The sequence below is a fragment of the Littorina saxatilis genome, linkage group LG4 (genome assembly GCF_037325665.1).
Source record: "Littorina saxatilis isolate snail1 linkage group LG4, US_GU_Lsax_2.0, whole genome shotgun sequence".
NCBI classification, from domain to species: domain Eukaryota; kingdom Metazoa; phylum Mollusca; class Gastropoda; order Littorinimorpha; family Littorinidae; genus Littorina; species Littorina saxatilis.
This window is the reverse complement of record NC_090248.1, coordinates 55,612,226-55,619,725: the sequence shown is the minus strand read 5'-3', so window position 1 is coordinate 55,619,725 and position 7,500 is coordinate 55,612,226. Positions and strand designations below refer to the sequence as shown.

General features: G+C 40.5%; 1 protein-coding gene across 1 annotated transcript in view; it reads left to right on the top strand.

The window, feature by feature from the left end:
• LOC138965152 (uncharacterized) overlaps positions 1-192 on the top strand; it is a 35,213-nt gene extending 35,021 nt beyond the window's left edge. The window contains exon 8 of the mRNA XM_070337278.1: positions 1-192. This exon is cut by the window's left edge and continues 149 nt beyond it. The gene's annotated coding sequence lies outside the window, so the exon portion shown is untranslated.
• Positions 193-7,500: the final 7,308 nt, after the last annotated feature.

Here is a 7,500-nt window from a genome sequence, read left to right as displayed (position 1 = left end):
TACCCTGGCCCTCCAGCCGAATATAGTATACAGCTTGTGTTTTTTGCTGCAAAATGTATAAATCCAAAAATAGATAGTCTACTAACGTTTCAACAATTTTGAATAAAAAAACCAAGAATGGTAGGTTATTAGAACGTTTGATTTATGACAAAACAAAACGTTACGTCAACCCAATCGTTGTATAATACGTCGACCCAGTTGTCTTTAAAGAAAGAATACTTCATTCATTCAATTATCCCAAAAAGGGAGAGAACCAAAGTGTGTGGGAGTGTGTGGATGTGCGAGTGTGTGTGTGTGTGCCTTCTCTTCCAACCTGTCCTTTATACTGCGTGCAAAACTTAAAACAGACACACAAAACATCTAACATACTCTTTTCTATTTTATTATATAAAGAACGCTAAGTATTGTGCTAAAGTCACAGAATCATAAACAAACCAACGTTGACGGGGGGGGACCAGCATCTTATGTACAAAACATGAACAGAAAAAAACGCGCAACTAATTGTACAAAATATTAAATATCAACATCATCACCTACCATTATTCTCCACAAACAAATGACACACATGTCTTTATCTAATTGCGTTTTATATGCATTTTGAAAGTGACCTTCACCGAATATCTACATCTGATAACTAAAAGTAAAATATTTTGAAAAATATTAAAAAATCTTACTCGAAGATATGAATACAATGGACACTCCGTTCAAAAAAAGGAGAACATGCTTTTTTCTCTCTTTCATATAACCACGAAAAAAGCACCATATTATATAAGAGAGAGACAGATACAGACGAACACACTATGCTACCAATCAAAATAACAAATAGAATAACGCACAACAGATCTGTACAGATTACATCGACGGTAATTATAATTACTACAGCAAAATGTGAAAACAATGCTATTCTAGGATGAAAAACGTAAATTTCATAAAACCACAACAAAAAGTCGTTCAGTTTCAAAACAAGCAAATACCGTAAACTACCTTGTAAGCGCCCACCACCCTTGTTTCAACAATTTCGCTCAGGGTGGATGTTTGCTGGGTACTCAACCTGTGCATGATCAGTTCCTTGTGCGGAATAGCGGTATGTGATTACGTGAACGACGGGCGCAGTGACCTAGTGGATAATACATCGGCCTCCTAATCGGAAGGTCGTGAGTTCAAATCCCAGCCGCGGACGCCTGGTGGGTTAAGGGTGGAGATTTTTCCGATCTCCCAGACCTGCTAGTGCCTTATCCCCCTTCGTGTGTACACGCAAGCACATGACCAAGTGCGCACGGACAAGATCCTGTAAACCATGTCAGGGTTCGTTGGGTTATAGAAACACGAAAATACCCAGCATGCTTCCCCCAGAATCGGCGTATGGCTGCCTGAAAATAATACACGTACAAATTCACTCGTGCAAAAACATGAGTGAACGTGGGAGTTTCAGCCCATGAACAAAGAAGAAAAAGAAGAAGAAGTTTACGTGAACATATCAACAGAGTGTGTTTCTGTTCTCACACAAATGTCTACCCTCTAATTACCTTTCTCTGTGATACAAACATGTTCGTGTCTGTGCAAGTGCCTTGCCAGAATGGAATCTGGTAGCTATAACCACACAGAGAGCAGACATCAGCAACTTGCACACAATGAATAGTGTTAAACATGAAAGTCTCAAAAATCCAGGTCGACCTATTCTAACATAAGATGATTCTCCTAAGAGGGCTGTCACACATGCGACTGAGTCGCGCGATGTACCCTGTCACACAGCCGACTCAGTCGTAGAAAACAGCTACGACAAGTCTGCGACTCAGTCTCATGCGATTCCCTCGTAGCTTTGAGGTTTAGAACATGTTCTATTCCTGCGATCCAGTCGTTGGTCGATCGCAGGGGCAGAGCCAATCAGAACGCGCCTGACGTTTTGACTTGAAAAAATGGCGGACAACACTGGACAGAGACTGTCGTCTGAACAAGTTGGCTATTTGATTGAACTCTACCACGGTCATGAGGCGCTTTGGAATGCCAAATCGAAATCGTACCGGAACAGGGACATAAAAGATGCCTCCTACAGGTCCATGCAGACCAACTTCATGGTGGAGATGTTTCCGATCTCCCATGTCATCTAGACTAATGTGCAAACCTGCTATAGTGCCTTCTCCCCCTGCGTGTGTGCATGCAAGTCACGCGGAAAAGATCATGTAATCGTTGCTTGAGTTTTTTTTTTTTTTTTTATTTTATGCAGCTTGTTATCGCGCGCATATTTCAACATACGGATTCAAGACGCAGGGATTTATTTAGTTCTGGGGTTTACAAACAGCAGTGCACTATTGTGGCATACGTAGAGTTGGTGTTACAGACGTTATAGCCAGGTTACAAGTTTATGTGTCTCACTGTTTACACACGTGGACTGAGTAATAGGTGCTGTGCATTAAGAAAAACAGCCCGCTTTGTCGAAAAAGCTCAGAAAATTCCCTCAAACTAGTGCTATTACGGCAATGCAGACAGAAACAATGAAGGCTAGATACACTCATGTCGTCCAGTGAGAAACATATATGTGTGTGTGTGTGTGTGTGTGTGTGTGTGTGTGTGTGTGTGTGTGTGTGTGTGTGTGCGTGCGTGTGTGTGTGTGTGTGTGACGTGTGTGTATGTGTGAGTGTGTGTGTGTGTGTGTGTGTGTGTGTTTGTGTATGTGTGTGTGTGTGTGTGTGTGTGTGTGTGTGTGTGTGTGTGTGTGTGTGTGTGTATGTATATATATATATAATTTGCTAACAACGGTTTTTATAACCAGCAAGATTTACTGCGCAAAAGTAATTAACGTTTTTCGTTGTGTGTGTGTGTGTGTGTGTGTGTGTGTGTGTGTGTGTGTGTGTGTGTGTGTGTGTGTGTGTGTGTTTGTGTGTGTGCAAGCGTGCGCGCGCGTCTTTATGTATGCGTATATGTGTCTTTCTGTCTGTCTTGTATGTCCGTCTGTCTGTCTGAATGTCTGACTGTCTGTTCAGTGTCTATCTGTCTGTCTGTACGTGTTTGTCAACTACACACGCAAAATGTAACTGTCATCATCTTAGTATGTACAGAGTGTATTCTTCTTTCTTCACATCGCTGGATGCATGATCAACCAGAGTTTGGAAAGAAAGTTGTTCAGATGCTACCGTCGGTGTGTTCGGCGCGGCCTGGACACACTCAGCTTCACGTAAACCACTGTCAGGCTTTTACACACAGTGCAAACACCCCTTCGTTTAAACACTCACCGCCTGAGAACATCCTAGGTGCCCTCCGAAAAGAGCGAGCATTTTTCAAAGAATTTATTTTTTGCGTGGCCAGCCGGATATATGCAAAGAGACAAATCGGACGCCTCGTTTTGGCGCTAGACCTAACTTTTAAAATCTGAATAATAAATTGACAGCTTGTTACACAAACATTCTTAAATCATAAAAGAATTCTATTTTCATCAAGACAAGATCAATACAATTCGAAGTTTTGTAAGTTTGAAAAAAGGGAGCCCGGAACTGGTGAGTGGTTTACGCGAGCTAAATACCCGTTCAAACGAACTGTGTCATTTAATGCTGTTAAATGCTATTGCAAGTGTGTTCCGTAAGGTAAGAACTGCTTTTTTCATGAGAAGCTTTAAATCGTTCTTCTGTGAACAATTTGAGGCAGACTGGGGCTTTAATCACCCTTCAGCGTTCCTTTTCAGCGCCACAGTCATCTGATACAGTTACACTTAACGGGAAGAATGACACGCGCCATACAGGATACGGGTGAGTTATGTTCACTCACCTGTGTCCTTGTTTTCTGTACGTCTTTCGCGTTAGCCAAGTTATCACCAACAAGTGTAAATCAACCCAGTACAGTGGAACCCCCTTTTAAGATCTCTTTAATCTGAGAAAATCAGAACCTCCTTTTTAAGACCTCTTTAATCTGAGAAAATCAGAACCTCCTTTTTAAGACCTCTTTAATCTGAGAAAATCAGAACCTCCTTTTTAAGACCTCTTTAATCTGAGAAAATCAGAACCTCCTTTTTAAGACCTCTTTAATCTGAGAAAATCAGAACCCCCTTTTTAAGACCTCTTTAATCTGAAAAAATCAGAACCCCCTTTTTAAGACCGCTTTAATCTGAGAAAATCAGAACCTCCTTTTTAAGACCTGTTTAATCTGAGGAAATCAGAACCACCTTTTTAAGACCTCTTTAATCTGAGAAAATCCGAACCCCCTTTTTAAGACCTCTTTAATCTGAGAAAATCAGAACCTCCTTCTGAGAAAATCAGAACCTCCTTTTTAAGACCTCCACAAATCTGAGAAAATCAGAACCTCCTTTTTAAGACCTCTTTAATCTGAGAAAATCAGAATCTCCTTTTTAAGACCTCCACAAATCTGAGAAAATCAGAACCTCCTTTTTAAGACCTCCACAAATCTGAGAAAATCAGAACCTCCTTTTTAAGACCTCTTTAATCTGAGAAAATCAGAACCTTCTTTTTAAGACCTCTTTAATCTGAGAAAATCAGAACCACCTTTTTAAGACCTCTTTAATCTGAGGAAATCAGAACCCCCTTTTAAGATCTCTTTAATCTGAGAAAATCAGAACCTCCTTTTTAAGACCTCTTTAATCTGAGAAAATCAGAACCCCCTTTTTAAGACCTCTTTAATCTGAGAAAATCAGAACCTCCTTTTTAAGACCTCTTTAATCTGAGAAAATCAGAACCTCCTTTTTAAGACATCTTTAATCTGAGAAAATCAGAACCTCCTTTTTAAGACCTCTTTAATCTGAGAAAATCAGAACCCCCTTTTTAAGACCTCTTTAATCTGAGAAAATCAGAACCCCCTTTTTAAGATCTCTTTAATCTGAGAAAATCAGAACCTCCTTTTTAAGACCTCTTTAATCTGAGAAAATCAGAACCCCCTTTTTAAGACCTCTTTAATCTGAGAAAATCAGAACCTCCTTTTTAAGACCTCTTTAATCTGAGAAAATCAGAACCCCCTTTTTAAGACCTCTTTAATCTGAGAAAATCAGAACCCCCTTTTTAAGACCTCTTTAATCTGAGAAAATCAGAACCTCCTTTTTAAGACCTCTTTAATCTGAGAAAATCAGAACCCCCTTTTTAAGACCTCTTTAATCTGAGAAAATCAGAACCCCCTTTTTAAGACCTCTTTAATCTGAGAAAATCAGAACCCCCTTTTTAAGATCTCTTTAATCTGAGAAAATCAGAACCTCCTTTTTAAGACCTCTTTAATCTGAGAAAATCAGAACCCCCTTTTTAAGACCTCTTTAATCTGAGAAAATCAGAACCTCCTTTTTAAGACCTCTTTAATATGAGAAAATCAGAACCCCCTTTTTAAGACCTCTTTAATCTGAGAAAATCAGAACCTCCTTTTTAAGACCTCTTTAATCTGAGGAAATCAGAACCACCTTTTTAAGACCTCTTTAATCTGAGAAAATCCGAACCCCCTTTTTAAGATCTCTTTAATCTGAGAAAATCAGAACCCCCTTTTTAAGATCTCTTTAATCTGAGAAAATCAGAACCTCCTTTTTAAGACCTCTTTAATCTGAGAAAATCAGAACCCCCTTTTTAAGACCTCTTTAATCTGAGAAAATCAGAACCCCCTTTTTAAGACCTCTTTAATCTGAGAAAATCAGAACCTCCTTTTTAAGACCTCTTTAATCTGAGAAAATCAGAACCCCCTTTTTAAGACCTCTTTAATCTGAGAAAATCAGAACCCCTTTTTAAGACCTCTTTAATCTGAGAAAATCAGAACCTCCTTTTTAAGACCTCTTTAATCTGAGAAAATCGGAACCCCCTTTTTAAGACCTCTTTAATCTGAGAAAATCAGAACCTCCTTTTTAAGACCTCTTTAATCTGAGAAAATCAGAACCTCCTTTTTAAGACCTCTTTAATCTGAGAAAATCAGAACCCCCTTTTTAAGACCTCTTTAATCTGAGAAAATCAGAACCTCCTTGTTAAGACCTCCACAAATCTGAGAAAAGTAGGTCTTACAAATGGGGTACATTTACAGTGGGTATGAACAGAAAATCTGAGACAACAAGGTCTTAAAAGGGAGGGAGTCTTAAATTGGGGGGGGGGGGGGGAGGTCCTAAAAGGGGGGTTCCACTGTATTGAAATGACATGAATGGTTTCAGAGTAACACTTGAGTCAGCAATACGTGAGGGCATACACAACTCCTGCTTCCTTGTAAATCAATAGAAACTTAGTAAGTGCTTAATCAAAGTGCCAGGTAATTTAATCTTGTGAAGTCGACAACGAATCAGCTTGTGTGCAGTGATGGGTATAGTATGGCAGATGTTTTTTTCCTTCCTTTTTGTGTAATAAGGATATGCGCTGGCGTGTTATCATTTATTCTTTGAAATCACATTCAGAGTAAGTACGGCGAAAGAAGACTCAATAGGGAGAAGGATGGGAATATGGGGTGCTGTACAGATAGATGGGAGTAGGAAGTGTGGGTGGCTGCATGGGTGTGAGGGTAGAGTTATAAGTACTTAATTAGTAGGTCGCTGGGCGGGGATGTAGCTCAGTCGGTAGCGCGCTTGATTTGTATCCGGTTGGCCGCTGTCAGCGTGAGTTCGTCCCCACGTTCGGCGAGAGATGTATTTCTCAGAGTCAACTTTGTGTGCAGACTCTCCTCGGTGTCCGAACACCCCCGTGTGTACACGCAAGCACAAGACCAAGTGCGCACGAAAAAGATCCTGTAATCCATGTCAGAGTTCGGTGGGTTATAGAAACACGAAAATACCCAGCATGCTTCCTCCGAAAGCGGCGTATGGCTGCCTAAATGGCGGGGTAAAAACGGTCATACACGTAAAAGCCGTGGGAGTTTCAGCCCATGAACAAACAAACAAACAAACAAACAAACAAACAAACAAACAAACAGTAGGTCGCTGTTTGGTTTCACTGCTCTCTCTTGAATTTAAAGATTATAGTCTTGAGTCGAGCGTTTTAACATGCCTGAGCCTGAAGGCGCGTGTAACTTACACCTCTTGGTATCGGTCTGCCTTAGAGATGAGGACGACAGATGGCCGGAATAGGACACTGCATTTTCCTGCATGGAACTAAGACGCGTTTGCCGCGACGGTGCCTGAGCTAAACATTGGCGGGCACTGCTCACAGCCCGGCACACGGCACTGTAAACATTCCCCGTGCCGTCCCTTCACCTCTCTCGCCACCATCCGCCCTTCCCTTGGTCTCATGCCTAAATATACCCTTTCGACGATCGGAACTTACAGTTCCACTATGCGACATCATTAACTGAAACGCAATTCTAAATTATTTTAACAAATTAGTTGACCTAAATTGTTCTCTCTTAAACTACGGTCATAATCTTGCTTTAAAAGAAAGGCATCATCCTTCCCCTACATCCCGTTCTTTATTCCACTATCAGATTGTAGATTTCGTGAGGTCGGGTATCAAATTACGGAACATGCATACAAAGACATTCTTAAGAAAATTGAGGGAAAACCCCTCCCTTTTTACATTTAGTCAAGTTTTGACTAAATCTTTTAAAATAGAG